Source organism: Macaca fascicularis, chromosome 20 (genome assembly GCF_037993035.2).
Source record: "Macaca fascicularis isolate 582-1 chromosome 20, T2T-MFA8v1.1".
NCBI classification, from domain to species: Eukaryota; Metazoa; Chordata; class Mammalia; order Primates; family Cercopithecidae; genus Macaca; species Macaca fascicularis.
The window spans coordinates 12,386,966-12,405,442 of NC_088394.1; the positions used below are offsets into that span (position 1 = coordinate 12,386,966).

At 42.0% G+C, this 18,477-nt stretch overlaps 1 protein-coding gene and 1 long non-coding RNA gene across 28 annotated transcripts in view; one reads left to right on the plus strand and one right to left on the minus strand.

The window, feature by feature from the left end:
- The window catches only part of LOC135968887 (uncharacterized), a 100,738-nt gene that overhangs the window by 67,567 nt on the left and 14,694 nt on the right, over positions 1-18,477 (plus strand). The window lies entirely within an intron of this gene.
- The window catches only part of TXNDC11 (thioredoxin domain containing 11), a 63,738-nt gene that overhangs the window by 20,739 nt on the left and 24,522 nt on the right, over positions 1-18,477 (minus strand). The window lies entirely within an intron of this gene.

The window sequence follows — 18,477 nt, forward strand, 5'->3', positions numbered from 1 at the left end:
GAAAAGGCCTGTGCCTTAAAACAACCACAAAACCCAACAATCAAGTCTTGAAGCACAAACCCCAGGAGCAAAGCTCCTCCTGGTAACCTAGCCTAGAGAGGGAAGGAAGAGGAGTAGAGGAACCTCTCCCCCTGAAACCGACCTCAGCCTCTCAGATGTCAAGCCTGCTCCTGAGAGGATGTCTCTAACGCCTCTGACAATCACTTGTGTTGAGGAGTCCCCTGTGTCCACCTATGATGGTCTGACTTGTCCCCCCTGATCACAGGCTGAGGCACACTATGTTCTCTGTCTGGACACTTCTTGTGGCTGGTTCCTTCTTATTACTCATCTCAGCTCCTACTTTCTCGAGAAGCCTTCCCTGACCACCCCACCTAACACCTAATATACAGGGGACAGAGTTTACAAAGGGAAACTGGGCTCCCGACCCATTCAGGTACTCTCTTTACCGTTACCCTATTTTTGATAGCACTTATTAACATTTGCATAATCTCACTCATTTATTTAGATTTCCTTTGGTCCAATGTCCTCTTTTTTTTTTTGAGATGGAGTCTCGCTCTGTGGCCCAGGTTGGAGTGTAGTGGTGCGATCTCGGCTCACTGCAACCACTGTCTCGTGGGCTCAAGCAATTCTCCTGCCTCAGCCTCCCAAGTAGCTGCAATTACAGGCGTGCACCACCATACTCAGCTAATTTTTGTATTTTTAGTAGAGACGGGGTTTCACCATGTTGGCCAGGCTGGTCTCGAACTCCTGACCGCAAGTGATCTGCCCGCCTCTACCTCCCAAAGTGCCAGAATAACAAGTGTGAGCCACCACGCTCGGCCCAATTTCCTCTACTGACGGTAATTTCTGTGAAATTAGAGACTTTGTTTCATGCTAGTATCCCAGGACCTACAGAAGTGCCGGGATGTATAGTTAAGAGATCAAAAAATATTTATTAAATGAACAAATCTAGCATATATAAAGTCTTATACACATCAACAAGAAAAGAAAAATTGTTAAAATGGGCAAACCACAGAAAAGGAAATGTGTATACATGGCTAATAATTACTGGAAATAAACTCAACATCACTATCCCGAAAGAAAGCAAATTAAAACAAAAGACTATTTTTGACCCTCAAATTGCCCAGAATTTAAGACATAGGAAACATCAGGTATTGAACAGTAGAGAAATGAGTATTTGATGTGATGCTGGTGGAAAATGGCAAAACAGCACAGCCACTCAGGAGAGCAGCTGCTGTACTGACTAGAAGAAGAATGGACACAGCTGGGATTTCCACTGCTGAGCATCCACATGTGTGTTGGAGCCACACGCAAGGACATCACCAAGAAATACTCTGCAAATGTTAAAAACAATGAGGCAGGACTATACAGCAGAAACAGAAGCTGAAAAAGTTACAGTAGAACTTTGATGTTAACCAAAAAAAAAAAAAAAAAAGAAAAAAGAACTCACACTTATAAATTAGTTTTTTATATATATATATATATATAGATATTTCCCCTCCTACGGGCACATATGTTTAGAAATGTACAAAGAATCTAAAAGGATAATAAAACTGGTCTGATGCTGGAGAACAAACATCAACAGGGACCTTATCCTTATGTGTGAAGCTTTCATTTTTTTTCATGGAGTATAATATTTGTGTGATTATAAAGTATTTAGTGTTAAAGGAGGGTGAGTAAGATACTGCAGAAAAAGGTACATTCTTTCCTATCCCCTATTGCTTTATTAGCACATGCTAAATAAAACATCAGTTAAACTTTAGGCCAGGTGCAGTGGCTCATGCCCTTAATCCCAGCACTTTGGGAGGCCGAGGTGGGTGGACTGCCTGAGCTCAGAAGTTTAAGACCAGCCTGGCCAACAAGGTGAAACCCTGTCTCTACTAAAAATATAAAAATTAGCTGGGTGTGTTGTGGTGGGCACCTGTAATCCCAGCTACTTGGGAGGCTGAGGCATGAGAATCATGTGAACCCAGGAGGCAGAGTTTGCTGTGAGCTAAGATCCCAAGATCGTGCCACTGCACTCCAGCCTGGGCGACAGAGTGAGACTCTGTCTCCAAAATAAATAAATAAGTAAACTTTAAAAAAAAATCAGTTAAACTTCAAATGTTACCAAATTATATACAGGTAGCTAAGATATAAAAATATTGAGGTGCTAAACCCATACAGTTTCTAGTTTTATCCCACGACCCCCACCTTTCAGTGGTGTGGTTCTCTCTCCCTCAGGTAAGGAGTGGCTGACAAGGATGAGGTGGGAGTGAATATGTCCCTACTGCCAGAGTCAATAATTTTTCATACAAACCTGATGAGTTTAAAATGGCACAAAACAAAAGAAATACAGGACAAATAAGCCAGAAATTAAACAGATTGATTACTTATGGGGTGGCTGGGGAAAAGGGGAATGGGAACGGGAAAGCAGGGCTGAGGAGGCCTGGCACTGAGTAGGTCTTTTTGTATCTGACTCCTAGGGCCACAGTGATGTATCACACACCGTTCACACACTCCAAAATTAAACTATTAGTTAAAACCAAGCAAGATGTGGCAAACCCAAAGTGGAATACAGCATGTACAAATAACCCTAACTATTTGCAAACGGGTAAGACTATGGTGAATGGGATAGGAAGAAAGAACTAACCTAAGTAACTGGAAAACAGTATCTTGACTGGATGCTGTAAAACTAAAGGCAAAAAGAATTGTACATAAATGCTGTAAATCTGGTAGTAAATGTGTTTCTTAAGGAGGTATAAGTTAGCAATTCTGAAACTACGAACTTATTTACTTCTTTGTAGTAAATACATTATAGATAATTATAGCCAGGACTCTCACTGTCGCAGTAAGAAGTTATATATTAATAAGAGAAGGCTAAAATAAACTCTGTAATGTTAAATTGAAATCAGAGAGAATGAATATAAACTTATGGTTTTTGATACATACACACACACACACACAGGGAGAGAGAGAGGATGGATAGAGAAATACAGATATATGCATATGTGTGGATATAATACACTTCCTAGTTCTATCTACTGAGAAGACCTAGAAGTAATGACATCCTGATACCAAAGAGCATACCTAGCATGTAGATCTTGGTTTCTAAATGCCATTCTCCAGTAAAAGAAACCAGGGCCCTTGGAGAAGAGGTTGATTCCAGAGCTGGGGCGAAGAAAGTACAAGATAAGCCTGAAATACCTTGTATCAGAAGTAAAGAAGTGGGCCGGGCATGGTGGCTCACACCTGTAATCCCAGCACTTTGAGAGGCCAAGGCGGGCGAATCACCTGAGGTCACGAGCTCGAGACCAGCCTGGCCAACATAGTGAAACCCCATCTCTACTAAAAATACAAAAATTACCCTGGCATGGTGGCACACGCCTGTAATTCCAGCTATCTGCGAGGCTGAGGCAGCAGAACCGCTTGAACCCAGAAGGTGCAGGTTGCAGTGAGCCGAGATTTCGCCATTGCACTCCAGCCTGGGCGACAAGAGTGAAACTCCGTCTCAAAAAAATAAATAAATGAAGTTAAGAAGTGCTCATAAAAGGATGGGGGTTTGTCCAAAGGACCCAGGAGCCAAGCGGAAGCCCTCCTAGTAGCCAAAGCTGGAACAATTTGAGCAACAAAATAAACAATGACAGTACACAGAATAAGATAAATACCCATGACTCCATAATAATATTAATGAGAACAGTCAGCTCTTCTTTATGGGAGAATTCCACTAATAATGAAAAATGAATGAAGGAAACAGAAAATAACCATTTGAACACCAGAGTAATTGCTGCAGGCAAGATCCACCGATGGCGGCTAAAATTCCTGAGCAAAAGTTTGAGGATATATTTACATAGTAACAAATGATCTTCCCCCAAGGTATTTATTTACTAATTACAAAGGAAGAGATAGTAACTTTTCAGTGGAGAAACACAGCAGACACTACTTTAACCAAATGATCACAGTTAATGTGACCAGTAGGAGACACACTGACATCCTATGAACCCCCTGATAAGAAGTGCTGAGAAGGACCTATTTCTATGGTATTGTTGTCAAAAGACATGACCTATTCCAATAACAAGAAAACAGACAAAATTGAGTGATTTTCTACAAAATGCCTGAGAAGTATCTTCAGAAGTGTCAAGGTTATAAAGGACAAGGAAAGACAGAGGATTTGTCATAGGCTGAAGGAAACAGAAAAAACCAACTCGTTGCGATATGGGATCCCAGACTGATCCTGAAACAAAAACAGGCACTAGTGGAAACACTCAGACAATTCAAATGAGGTCTGCAATTTAGTGAATAGGACTGTACCAATGTTAATTTCTTTTTCTTTTCTTTTTCTTTCTTTTTTTTTTTTTTTTTTTTTTTTTGAGAGACAGATTCTTGCTCTGTCACCCAGGCAGGAGTGCAGTGGTGCATCTCGGCTCACTGCAACCTTAAGTGATTCTCCTGCCTCAGCCTCCCGAGTAGCTGGGATTACAGCCATGCACCCCCACGTCTGGCTAATTTTTCTGTATTTTTAGTAGATAAGGGTTTCACCATGTTGGCCAGGATGGTCTCGAACTCCTGACCTCAAGCGGTCCACCTGGCCTCAGCCTCCTAAAGTGCTGGGATTACAGGTGTGAGCCACCACGCCCAACACTAATATTAATTTCTTATTTTGTACAAAACCACCTAACAATTGGTTATGTAAGATGTTAACAATGGGGGAAACTGGCTAAAGGCAGGTAATTATGGAACTCCCTGTTCTATTTTTGCATCTTTTCTCTAAGTATAGAATTAGTTAAAGATTTTTAAGAACTTTGTTTAAAGGGCATGGCATATAAGTCCAGATCCCAAAGCTGTCAGAAGAAACAGACCAAAGAGAGGATGTGAATTAGCAGGACCAAACCACCACTCTCTCAGAGGCAACTGATCTTGGCGGACAGTCACAGTTAAAAGAAGAGAAGGAAAAGCAGCCAGTAAGGAAATTCATTTGATAGCCTGCCAAAGTCACCATCGCAATTTATTAGAGCAGAGGAACAAGAAGTGACAGCCTGACCCCAAAGTTAAAAGGGGCCATTCAAAAACCTGTTTAAATGCATTAATAAGAATGGACAGTCTGCCCACACAGAACAAATTCTAACATGCTCAAACATATTACAATTTCAAAACTGCATTTTTCACACATAGAGAAATTTACAAAAATCACACTTCTATTTAAGTTCTAGCATATGGTGGAAAACTTGCTGGAAGAAGCAGCTTAAATTTGCAGTCTCACGTGAACAAAGAATACTTAGATTAGCAGAGGAAGTTTATAGCGTAAAGATGACACAAAAAAACAGCATGTCACATCTCCTTATCCAGAGTGTTCTCTGATAAGCAGAGCTCCAGGGCTTTCTACCACAGAGGTCTTAATCATTTATAAAATGAATTCTTTTGTGTTTTCAATATTTTAATTAAGAACCTGGAATCTGTTGGACAATTAAAAATAAACTAAGACTCATACTCTCCCCTCCTCTACCCAAAAAGCTCTAACAACTGCAGTATCCCATTCGATTAAAAAAAAAAAAAAATTCTCCATTAGCCTGGTAATTGGCCAGTTCAAGATCTGTGTTAACCACACAGTGACAACTGGTGTCAATGATCACTGCAAGATGTAATGAGATCTTGAAGAAACATCTGGGTAAAAGAATTAGTTACTAAGCAGTTTCCACAGCTGCTCAAGCAGGTGGCTAAGAAGGTCAAGGTGACCACAGCATGTCTCTTGGCACCACTAACTTCTCAGGGAGGGAGGGTGCTCCTTTGCTGCTTGCTACAGAGGGTACTGAGCCCTGGGCCCCGTGATCATCGGCTACAAGGCCGTGCACACAGGCACCATCTAGACCCATCACAGCACATCTCCCATGGGCATGGGCTGGGGAACCAGCACTATTATGTTGATGCTAATACTGTTTGCTGTGTTTTGAGTAGAAATGGTCTTGTGCTTTGATCCATCAAATCTTGAGTACTTTTGGCAGGCAGGCAGGTTTACTCCTGGTTATCTCTTGTGAGTGGGATTCTTCTCTGCCCCTAACAGAATGCTCCCCTCTTACTTCCCACACCCTCCCCAGGTATAGCGTTGGCTGCCCTTCTTGTGCCTCCCATGCATCGCTGTCACCATTCACCTCATGGCAGCTACCAAGGTTGCCCTGAAAGACCTGAAACTCCATCTGGTTTCCACTCACATTCATCTGGCTCACTCTCCTCTAGTTTGGATAGCTTTTTGGTTTTGGACAATGTTTTAATACACAACTACAGCTGACCCTTGAACAACATGGGTTTGAACCGCATGGGTCCACTTACATGCAGATTTTTTTTAAATCAAACACAGATCCAAAATACAATATTTGCAGAACTTAAAACCCACCTATATGGAGAGCCACTTTTCTTTTCTTTTTTTTTTTTTTTTTTTTTTTTTTTTTTTTTGAGACGGAGTCTCGCTCTGCCGCGCAGGCTGGAGTGCAGTGGCCGGATCTCAGCTCACTGCAAGCTCCGCCTCCCGGGTTCATGCCATTCTCCTGCCTCAGCCTCCCCAGTACCTGGGACTACAGGCGCCTGCCACTGCGCTCGGCTAGTTTTTTGTATTTTTTAGTAGAGACGGGGTTTCACCGTGTTAGCCAGGATGGTCTCGATCTCCTGACCTCGTGATCTGCCCGTCTGGGCCTCCCAAAGTGCTGGGATTACAGGCTTGAGCCACCGCGCCCGGCCGGAGAGCCACTTTTCATACATGCAGGTTCTGAAGGGCCAACTGTGGGACTCGAGTATGCAAATTCTGGTATATTTGGGGATCTTAGAACTAATCCCCAATCTATAACAAGGGACAACTGTGTTTTAGTTTAGTATCATATGACTTAAATTTAATTTTAAATATTAAAATGTCGGTTTAGGGCTGGACATGGTAGCTCACGCCTGTAATCCCAGCACTTTGGGAGGCCGAGGTGGGTGGATCAACTGAGGTCAGGAGTTCGAGACCAGCCTGGCCAACCTGGTGAAATCCCACCTCTACTCAAAATTAGCCAGGCTTAGTGGCAGGCACCTGTAGTCCTAGCTATTCGGGAGGCTGAGGCAGGAGAATCACTTTAATGTGGGAGGTGGAAAAAAAAAATTCATCATTTTTATACTGATTATATGTTGAAATAATTTGGATACACTGGGTTAAATATTAATTTCACCTGTTTCTTTGATTTGCCCCCCCCGACCTTTTTTTTTTTTTTTTTAAGGACAGTGTCATTTTGTCACCTAGCCTGGAGTAAAGTGGCCTGATCTTGGCTCACTGCAACCTCTGCCTCCCAGGTTCAAGCGATTCTCCTGCCTCAGCCTCCTGAGTAGCTGAGATTGCAGGTGTGCGCCACCATGCCCAGCTAATTTCTGTATTGTTAGTAGAGACAGAGTTTCACCATGTTGGCCAGGCTGGTCTCGAACTCCTGACCTCAAGTGATCTGCCTACCTCAGCCTCCCAAAGTGCTGGGATTACAGACCTGAGCCACTGCACCCAGACTCACCTATTTCTTTTTAAATTTTAGTGAAGCTACTAGAAAATTTTAAATTAGGCTGGGAATGGTAGATCACATCTATAATCTCAACAGTTTTGAGAGGTTGAGGCAGGAGGATCACTTGAGGCCAGAAGTCCAAGACCAGCCTGGGCAAGAGAGTGAGACCCTAGCTCTAAAAAAATTTTTAAAAATTAGCTGAGCGTGATGATGTAAGCCTATAGTCCTAGCTACTCAGGAGGCTGATGCAGGAGGACTGCTTGAGCCCAGGAGGTTGAGGCTGCAGTGAGTTATAATTGCACCACTGCACTCCAGCCTGGACAACAATGTGAGACCCTGTCTCAAAAAACAAAATTAAAAAAAGAAAATTTTAAATTAGCTATATGGTTCATATTGTATTTCCACTGGATTATGCCAGAGTGGTAATGATGAAAAAGCAAGATTCATGTATCTCAGGAAGAAAATTAGGCTGAGATGATAAATCCAGCAGCCAGCAAGTCTTAGTAATTGGCACTTATCTGGTAAGATCACATGAGACAATGTTTCTTGAATTTTTTTCATGAAAATCCCTCCAACAGCAAATAATACTTATCTTTAAGAACGTGTCCCCTTTTCTTCAAAAAGGAAAAAGTGGGGCTCTAGACCTATGACTCTAGCCCGAGCTTCTGAAGTTAATTCTCTCTCAGAGGCCTACAGTAAATAGCACTTGGTGTACTACAAAGTACCCAAGGATACACTGAAAGAACAGACAGAAACTACAGATCTGAACAATGTGGAATTCCTTACATTAGGGAATGTCATCTGCTATCATGGAGACTTCTGTGTGAGCTCACCTCTAAGGCATCATGGAACAAAATGGACTATCAGGTCAAGAAAAATACTCATAACGGTAACTGCTAACAAACCAACATACACTTCAAAACAAAATACCACTGGATTAAGTCACATGGCATTTAATCAGCATGGCTAAGAAGTCACTTACTCCATGGGGAAATTCTTCTCATTTCTTTAAACTGGAAAAGAGTGATATCCCAAAAGGCAAACCTGTATCATGCTACCTTCCATCTGTTGGGAAACAACTCTCATTTTAGTCTGTTAATTTTAACTTCTACTTTCCCACTCTTCTTTCCAAAGTCAGAATAAGGAGAACAATAGGATTATTTTAAAATGGATTAAAATAACCCCTCTAATTTTAATCTGTACAGAGTGATTCACTTTTCAAGTTCTTCATAACCATTTACTAGACAGTGATGTCATACATTTCCAATAAAGTGTCCATTAAAACGAAAAAACCTTCGAAGAAATGTAACATTACAGAAATGCTTGTTTTCAATGTATAAACTATCATTACTTGGATTTTCCCCCTAGAAATGAGACAGTGAAATGTGCATAGTTTCAAAATTCTTAATATAAAGCACAAAGCAATTATCTAGAAAAAAAAAATCTGGCATTTGGACATCACAGACACACTGTGGTGTTTGCCAAGATATTACTAAACTAACACGTAACTTATAAGCTGTAATTCTTTTTTTTTATCTTTTTTTTTTTTTTTTTTTTTTTTGAGATGGAGTCTCGTACTGTCCCCCAGGCTGGAGTACAATGGCGTGATCTCAGCTCACTGCAACCTCTGCCTCCCAGGTTCAAGTAATTCTCCTGCTTCAGCCTCCCAAGTAGCTGAAATTACAGGTGTCCACCACCACGCCCAGCTAATTTTTTGTATTTTTAGTAGAGATGAGGTTTCACTATATTGGTCAGGCTGGTCTCGAACTCCTGACCTTGTGATCTGCCCGCTTCAGCCTCCCAAAGTGCTGGGATTACAGGAGTGAGCCACCGCGCCCGACAGCTGTGATTCTTTTTGTGTGTGAGCTAGGCAGGAAGGAAAGAGAAATGCAGTTCCAAATACATGATTTTAGGAGGGAATAAACTATAGTACTAAATACGCATTGTTACATATACTTAACCTGACAGTAAAATAAACACCCTCACATCAGCTGTTCTCATTTAGTAAGTCTAAAGAACCATATTAAAATTATCAATTCAGGCTGGGCACAGTGGCTCACACCACCACAGTGAAACCCCGACTCTACCGCAAGTAAAAACATTAGACAGACGTGGTAGCGCATGCCTGTAATCCCAGCTACTCGGGAGGCTGAGGCAGGAGAATCGCTTGAACCTGGGAGGCGGAGACTGCAGTGAGCCATGATCACACCACTGCACTCTAGACTCAGTGACAGAGCGAGACTCCATCTCAAAAGAAAAAATAAAATAAAATAAAAAACAAAATGATCAATTGAAAAACTTCCCTTGTATGCACCTCAATAAAATTTTTTTATTTTTTGGTAGCCCTCGGGAAGGAAGGACTCTGCAAACTAAATATATCCACTGAGAAACCTCCTCCACCCCATTTCAGGCTGTTCTTAAGGTTTAACACAGGAGTCAGCTAGATGAGGTCTGTCACATGTTCTCTTTTTCCCCTCAAACAATGCTTTAAAAATGTAAAAAACATTCTTAGCTCCCAGGCCTACAAAAATAGGCCAAGGGCCATTGCTTTTTCAAGATGATGTGTCCCTTACAGATAACTAGGGCAAAGCTCCCTTGTTTTACAGATGGGAAACCTGAAACCTGAAGGCCAGTGAGAAAAGGCCGCTGGGCCATGATTACACCAGGATACTTGCTATTAAAATGACTACAGGGCTAGGCGCAGTGGCTCATGCCTGTAATCCCAGCACTTTGGAAGGCCAAGGTGGGTGGACTGCTTGAGCCCAGGAATTCAAGAGCAGCCAAGGCAACATAGCAAAACCTCATCTCTACAAAAATTAGCTGAGTGTGATGGCGTGAGCCTGCAGGAAGATCACCTGAGCCTGGGAAGTTGGAAGCTGTAATGAGTCATGACTGTGCCACTGCACTCTAGCTTGGGCAACAGAGTGAGACCCTGTCGAATAAATAAATAAACATTAAATAAAATAAAACGACTTCAGGACTCATTGGCCCCTGCCTATCTATGCTTATTGTTAGGAAGATACCACTAAAGTCCAGGGAAAACTAGAAACCAAGACAGGCTGCTAAGCAGAAGACACAGCCTATTTGTCTATTAGTGCAACAGGAGCTCCAAGAAAGAAGCTGGGGTAATGAGAATCACAGGACGTCCTGTGTGCCGGACGTCATGCTAGGTAGTCAAGAGTTATCAATCCACAGAACTTCCCCTAGGCCTTGAAAAATTAGGAAGGCAGATGTTAGCCAGGGAAACACATGACATTTAAAGCAGTATCACAGGCAAAGCCAAGAGGGAATCACTGTATCATACCACCTGCTGCACCTCAGTAAAGCAGAGCAGCTGCAGAGAAAACAGAGTAAGGGTGGAGTAAGTGAGCTCTGCACCAGGGTTCTCATCTCAGCTCCTGTATTTACCGGCATGTGACGGTACCGGCTTCCTGTTGCTGCTGTAAAAAATAACGGCAGACACAAATGTATTTTAAAGTTCTGGATGTCAAAAGTCCAATATGAGTCTCACTGGGCTAAAATCAACCCTGGCCTGTTAGCAAGTCATGTTCCTTTGGGAGGCTCTAGGAGAGAATCCATTTCCTTGACTTTTCCAGCTCCAGAGGTCACCCACATCCCTTGGTTTGTGGCCCTTTCCTTCTTCAAAGCCAGTGACAACTGGACTGTCGGTCTCACATTACACTCTGTTATTTTGCCTTCAGTTTTCATTCTTAAGAATCATTCTGATTACACTGAGCCCACCCCAGTAACACAGGATAACCTCAGGGCCAGCTGATGAGCAATCTAATTCTCTTTGCTACCTTAATTCCTCCTTGCCATGTATCTAACCTATTCACAGGTTCTAGTAAGAAAGAAGTGGAGCTTTTTAAGGAGCCCTTACGAGCCCTGCCTACTACACTAACCCTGAGCAAGTTAACAACCTCCTCGAAGCTTCAGTTTCTTCATCTGTGAAACTGGAATAATAAACAGTTCCTACTTCAAAGGGTGACAGTGAAGACTGTCATTCAGGTAAAGTGACTGGCTATGGAAGTGCTCAGTCAAGTATCAGCTTATCTGGTTCAACTGTATATAAAAGGTGGCCAAGGACTAGAACTGGGCCTGTCTGCATGGAGTTGTGTGACTGTAAGTTTCTGACTTTATTATGTGATCCCTAAGATTCTTTTCTAAGATTGTAATGCTTCTGGTTCTTTATCTAGGAGTCTTATCAACTTCCAAATATGAAAAAAACAAACTTGGAGAAATAGGATCAACACCCACACCCATACTCTTTTAAAAGAGGACAAGTTTAAAAGGGTAGAAAATATCACTAAATAATTAGAAAGTTAAGGTGCAATTTTTCAAATACCTGGGATCGAGGAATCAAAATCTCTCTAAATGAACACGAAATTTGGCTCTGAGCTTCCTGAAGCCAAAGCACAAGTGAACACACCTGTTGCTTTCCCCAGCCCCATCAATCTTCCACTCTGCATGTGGTTTCTTCCACCCTTACCTGCAGGCTGACCCTCCCACCCCCAAGCACCCATCTCCACTGAGTCATCTTCCCATCTCCACTGAGTAAGGAAGGCTGTCACAGACCCATCACCAAATTCTCATTGTGAGCAACCCTACTTCTTGGCCACACTGGCTGGTGGGGCTCCTGCTGATGGCAGGAAATGAGGTGCATTCATCATTACAGCTATATCACACACCAGATCCTCAAATGGTTGTTGAATTATTTAATAAGAAATCATAGTTCTGATTCTAACCTCAAGTGCTGGAAGGACCTTTTTTGGCCTTAGTTCTTATTTACAAGACTTAAGAAATAAGTCATGGAGGGCACAGTGGCTCACGCCTTTAACCACAGCACTTTTTGAGGCTGAGGTGGCTGGACTGCTTCAGCCCAGGAGTTCAAGATCAGCCAGGGCAGCATGATGAAACCACGTCTCTACAAAAAAATAGAAAAATTTGGCCAGGCGGGGTGGACGCCGCCTGTAATGCCAGCACTTTGGGAGGCTGAGGTGGTCGGATCACCTGAGGTCAGGAGTTCGAAACCAGCCTGACCAACATGGAGACACCCCATTTCTACTAAAAAAAAAAAAAAAAAAAAAAAAAAAAATTAGTTGGGCGTGATGGCACATGCCTGTAAATCCCAGCTACTCGGGAGGCAGGAGAATCACTTGAACCCAGGAGGCGGAGGTTGCAGTAAGCCAAGATCGTGCCATTGCACTCTAGCCTGGGCAACAAGAGTGAAACTCTGTCTCGGGGGGGGAAAAATTGCCAGGCGTGGTGGTGCATGCCTATAGTCCCAGCTCCCTGGGGGGCTGAGGTGGGAGGATCACCTGAGCCTGGGGAGGTTGAGGCTGCAGTGAGCCATGATTGGCACTCCAGCCTGGGCAACAGAGCAAGACTCTGTCTCAAAAAAAAAAAAGAAAAGAAAAGAAAAGAAATCATAACGGAAATAAAAGCATCTCCCATAAAATATACAAGGATTCCTTTGCTAAAATAATGGCAACTGACTTAAAAAGTCAGGTTTTTTGTTGTTGTTGTTTTTGTTTTTTTGACAGAGTTTTGCTCTTGTTGCCCAGGCTGGAGTGCAATGGCATGACTTCAGCTCACCACAACCTCCACCTCCCAGGTTCAAGCGATTCTCCTGTCTCAGCCTCCCGAGCAGCTAGGATTACAGGCATGTGCCACCATGCCCAGATATTTTTGTTATTTTTAATAAAGACCAGGTTTCTCCATGTTGGCCAGGTTGGTCTCAAACTCCTGACCTCAGGTGATCCACCCGCCTTGGCCTCCCAAAGTGCTGGGATTACAGGCACGAGCCACAGCGCCCGGCCCAAAGTATGAAATTTTTAATATATTTATTCTAATCTGATTTAGTCAGTACCCAGAAGGGTCTCAATGCAGGCAGATAGTTAGAAAAAGATTCCCCCCATGAGTGGGTATAGTGACAACAAATGAAATTACCCAAGAAAACAAAACGATCCTAGAACCCATTCCACTTGCTGAGAACTGTTAGACTCAATGTCTGGTCCAAAGACCCAAGAGTTAGGCCCAAAAACCTGAGAAAATAAAGCAATCTCCAAGCCAGGCTTGCTTGTCAGTCCCTTGTTTTTCTAATGCCTTTTAAAATGTCACATACAGAGTAAGAAAACTCCAGCCTTCAGATCTCTCTCTCTCTCTCTCTTTTTTTTTTGAGACAGGGTCTCACTTTTGTCACCCGGGCCAGAAAGCAGTGGCATGATCTCAGCTCACTGCAGCCCTGACCTCCTAGGTTCAAGCGATCCTCCCACCTCAGCCCCTACGTACCTGCAACTACAGGCTACTTTTTGTATTTTTTGTAGCGATGGGGTTTCACCACACTGTGAAAGGCGGGTCTCAAACTCCTGAGCTCAAGGGATCCACCTGCCTCAGTCTCACAAAGTGCTAGGATTACAGGTGTGAGCCACCACGCCCCACCAAGATCTCTTGATGCTGTATAAAATTTCACAATCTGACAGAACAGTGCTCCAGAAAAGCTTTCTTCATGCATAAGGTCTTGGAGGAGGGCACTTTTTATGTGTACTGACTCAGTTCCACAAGCAAATCTCAGCAGCATCAGACGCCACCTGGTGGACTACAGGGACACTACGCTGGAATCAAATTTCTTCCTCCATTTAATACATTTCCTCTAAAACACTATTTCACAGAGGGAGTTCCTCAGAAAACTAATGCTACAAGATTTCCTCATCAACTGAGTTTAGGAATTCCCAAAGGTGAAAGAAAGGAGTGGAAACAGTATCTTTAGTTAACAGTTTAGTGTGGCCGGGCGCAGGGGCTCACGCCTGTAATCCCAGCTCTTTGGGAGGATTGCCTGAGCTCAGGAGCTTGAGACCACCCTGGGCAACACAGTGAAACCCCATGTCTACTAAAATACAAAAAAATTAGCCAGGCATAGTAGCGTGTGCCTGTAGTCCCAGCTACTCGGGAAGCTGAGGCAGGAGAATTGCTTGAACCCGGGAGGCGGAGGTTGTAGTGAGCAGAGAACGTGCGTCTCAAAAACAAAACGAAACAAAAAAATTTAGTGCATTTCCCAGATGACATTTAGGTACCATGTGAATTCAATTTGATCTCTACCAAAAAAAAAAAAATTGTTTTAACTTGCTGATGTGGCGGTGCATACCTGTAGTTCTAGCTACTCAGAAGGCTGAGGCAGAAGGATTGCTTGAGCCCAGGAGTTCAAGGTTACAGAGACCACCACTGCATTCCAGCCTGGGCAACAAAGTGAGACCCTGTCTTGGCAAAAAAAAAAAAAAAAAAAAAGAACCAGGCAGGGAAACTCCTACACTATGGTCTATGGAGCCTGAAGGGCCGGGCACAAGAAGTGGAGAAAGTGGTGAGAGGGGATCCAAAGTGATGTTTAAAATCCCGTAGCTAAAATCTTTCTCACGTGTCCTTTACCAGTCATTCATTCACCCTCTTAGCTACAACTATGCTCAGGCAGGGTGTGGAGTTATAGGAGCAATAAAACAAAACTCTGCCATCAAGGCCCTCAGTAAATATTATCTGAACAAATCAGATCCTATTCTGGTGGGAGAGAGATTCAGTCCATTGGACAGGGAGAAAACCATGTGTTACAAACAGAAGCAGGTAGGAGGTGCACAGGAAAGGGGAAGAGAGAGACTGTGCCTGCTGGTCAGTCAATGACATCATTTCTTGTGTGGATGTTTTTACTAGAACAGGTAAAATACTTATCTGAGGTGCTTTCAGCCAGATGGCTTCGTTTCTAATTAAGGTATAAAGACTATTATTTAACTTACAAAGTATTTCTTTACTTAATTACTTTACTCACACACAAAGTATTTCACGATTTGACCTTATAAAATAAAGATTTATATACTTACCTCTAATCCTCCCCAAATTTACAGATAAACAAACTCAAACACAGAAAAGTTAAATATTTTGTTTCAAGTTTACAGACCCCACCAGGAGCAGACAAAGGGTAAGGACCAGGCACTCCTGGCTCCCAGCCCACTGTTTTTCTCCCTAAACTGCACTGCAAGCCCTTTTGTAGATCGGATGAAAAACAGGGTCAGAATTTGCTGCAAATCTTCTCTTTTAAAAAAGCCACTGAATTATAGTAGAATATGACAACATTTTACCAGAACACATTTTTACAGCAAATAAATCATCATCAGATTTTTAAAAATGAAGCAAGCAACTTCAGAACATGACCCCTCTACCAAATTTTCTTTTGGCAATAAAGTAGTCTCTCTGCCAAGATCAAATGTAAAAATGTTCCAAGAGGAACAGCCTTTGCAGTCCTGGAAGAATAAAAAAGTATAAGAGAGCTGATTTCCTCCAGGCTTTTCAAACATACACAAAGATTGCCAGCTCACAATTAATCATCTAGCACCATGAAACGATTAAACATTAATGAGATATGTAAAACCTACTATAAAAAATTAAAAGGAAGTTTTGAATGAATAATCATGCTGTGAACCTAGAAAAGGAAAGCTAAATGTTATGAACATGTCAATTATCTTCAAGTCAATTTATATATTTAACATAATTTCAACAAAATTCCAGCCAAAGGCAAGGATGGACATAAAAGAATATTCCACAAAACACAAGAACTAGAAGAAGTCCACACTTGACCAAGTAATAGCAATTTACAAAGCAAGAACTTAGATTAAGTTTACTCAGACAAAAACAGGTATATAGACCAAAATAAATCACAGAAATAGACCCAAATGCATGGAAAAATATGTTCTGTAGTAAAGCAGAAATCATCAAGGTTAGAGAGAAAGGAAACATCATTTTATAAATGAGAGGGGGAAAAAAATCAACTGTGCTCTATATTTTAAGCCAAAGTAAAGCCAGGGAGCATAAAGTGCTAAATAATTTTTAAATTTAAAAAAGAAGAAAATAAACTGATATAGTCATCAGATTTTCAGGAAAAAAGAAAAAAGGAAAACTAACCAGAAGGCTGGGCGCAGTGGCTCATGCCTGTAATCCCAGCACTTTGGGAAGCCGAGGTGGGTGGATCACTTGAGGTCATGAGTTTGAGATCAGCCTGGCCAACATGGCAAAAAACTGTCTCAACTAAAAATACAAAAATTAGGTGGGATGGTGGTGGGTGCCTGTAGTCCTAGCTACTTAGGAGGCTGAGGCATCAGAATCCCTTGAACCTGAGCTGAGGTTGCAGTGAGCTGAGATCACGCCACTGCACTCCAGCCTGGGCAAAAGAGAGAGACTCCAACTCAAAAAAAACAAAAAAAGAAAAGAGAAAAAAAAAAAGGCTAACACAATGGACAGAAATATGCGCAAGAGTTCCTGTCCACAGCACCTAACAGCTGGGCCAAGGTAAACTGACAGATGAGCACTAAGGCCGAGCCTCGGAGAAAAAAGGAAACAGTTAAAACAAGAGAAGGCAGTTACTGTTACAGTGCTGAGGTGGGAAGTGAATTTCCTTTCTTTTACTGTGTAAAAATAGCAAATGTTAGACAAGTTTTGTTAAGTGGGGGGTAAAGGACCACAGAATCTGATCTTACAACCCAAGCCTCGCATGCTGGGGGGCAGGAATAAGCTCTCCTCACAGCACACCCTACAGCCCTGTGATGCTTCAGACGTGGTACACTCACAAATTATTTATGCACTGATGACCAGCTAGCTTCAAAAAACAAATGTAGAACTTGCAAGTGGCCTGGCTATTTCTAAGACAATTAAAAAAAAATCATTAAGGCAGGGCAAAGGCATGTGCATTGTATAAATGCTTGTGGCCTGCTGAACCAAGGTATCTGCTTTCTACTACAACAGTCTAAACACTTCTTCAGTTCAGCTCTCTATAACTAAATGTTACATGTGTCAAATGTTTCTCCAGCCTTGATCTGTATACACAATCTAAACATGACATTGACCTAGAATTTAATTCGAAACTGTATCTTTTTTTTTTTTAAGTGTGCATGTGTGTTTCTCCTACCTCCTACTGCACATCTGCTGTTAAGGAAAATACCATTTGACTTCAGGGTAGAAGAAAGGGAAAAAAAACCCCAGATGCCCAAGATAAGATTTACTTTAGGGAATCCTTCATAGTGCACATATTACAGAAAATAATCATTTCCAAATGTGTGAATCTAGCCACAAAAAAATGGGGTGAAAAGGATTAATCAGAATTCATCTCAGCTCCTGCAAACTTCCATATGCAACAGAATTTTACAAGATCCAACTAGAATCACAGGATAGGGAAGAGACGCAGAGAAGGTAAATCAGACCACATTTATTATGAAAACAACTTGCATATAAATTTGTCAAAAAAAAATTTTTTTTTTTGAGACGGAGTCTCGCTCTTGTTGCCCAGGCTGGAGTGCAATGGCACGATCTTGGCTCACCACAACCTCTAACTCCTGGATTCAAGCGATTCTTCTGCCTCATCATCCCAAGTAGCTGAGATTACAGGCATGTACCACCGTGCCTGGTTAATTTTGTATTTTTAGTAGAGACAGGGTTTCTCCATGTTGATTAGGCTGGTCTCGAACTCCTGACCTCAGGTGATCCACCCATCTCGGCCTCCCAAAGTGCTGGGATTACAGGCGTGAGCCACCGTGCCCGGCCAGGTATAAATTTGTGAAAATTAGTGATTTGACCAAGGAGGTTCATTTTGTACCTTTGAGTAATTTTTAACCATTTATCTCTTTCAATCTTATTTTATTTATCACTATTTACCCTTCCTTTTGCTTAAAAAAAGGAGAAAAAAGCTACTGTCTCGTATTAGAAGGGTATTCCTAAAAGGAGCACCATTTTAGAAACCTCTGAATGAAAAAATAATTTAAAATGAGTAATGTATTTCTAATATGGCATAGCAGCACATAATATAAGCCAATCAAATAACAAAACATGCTTCTACGACCTTGAAATGGCCTCTTCAGCTTACAAACTTGAATGCTACCATCACTTTAGTGACTGACTCTAGGTTACCCTTTTATATAATCTTCATTGAGGTCTGTCTTCTTCTGTGAAGGGCTTT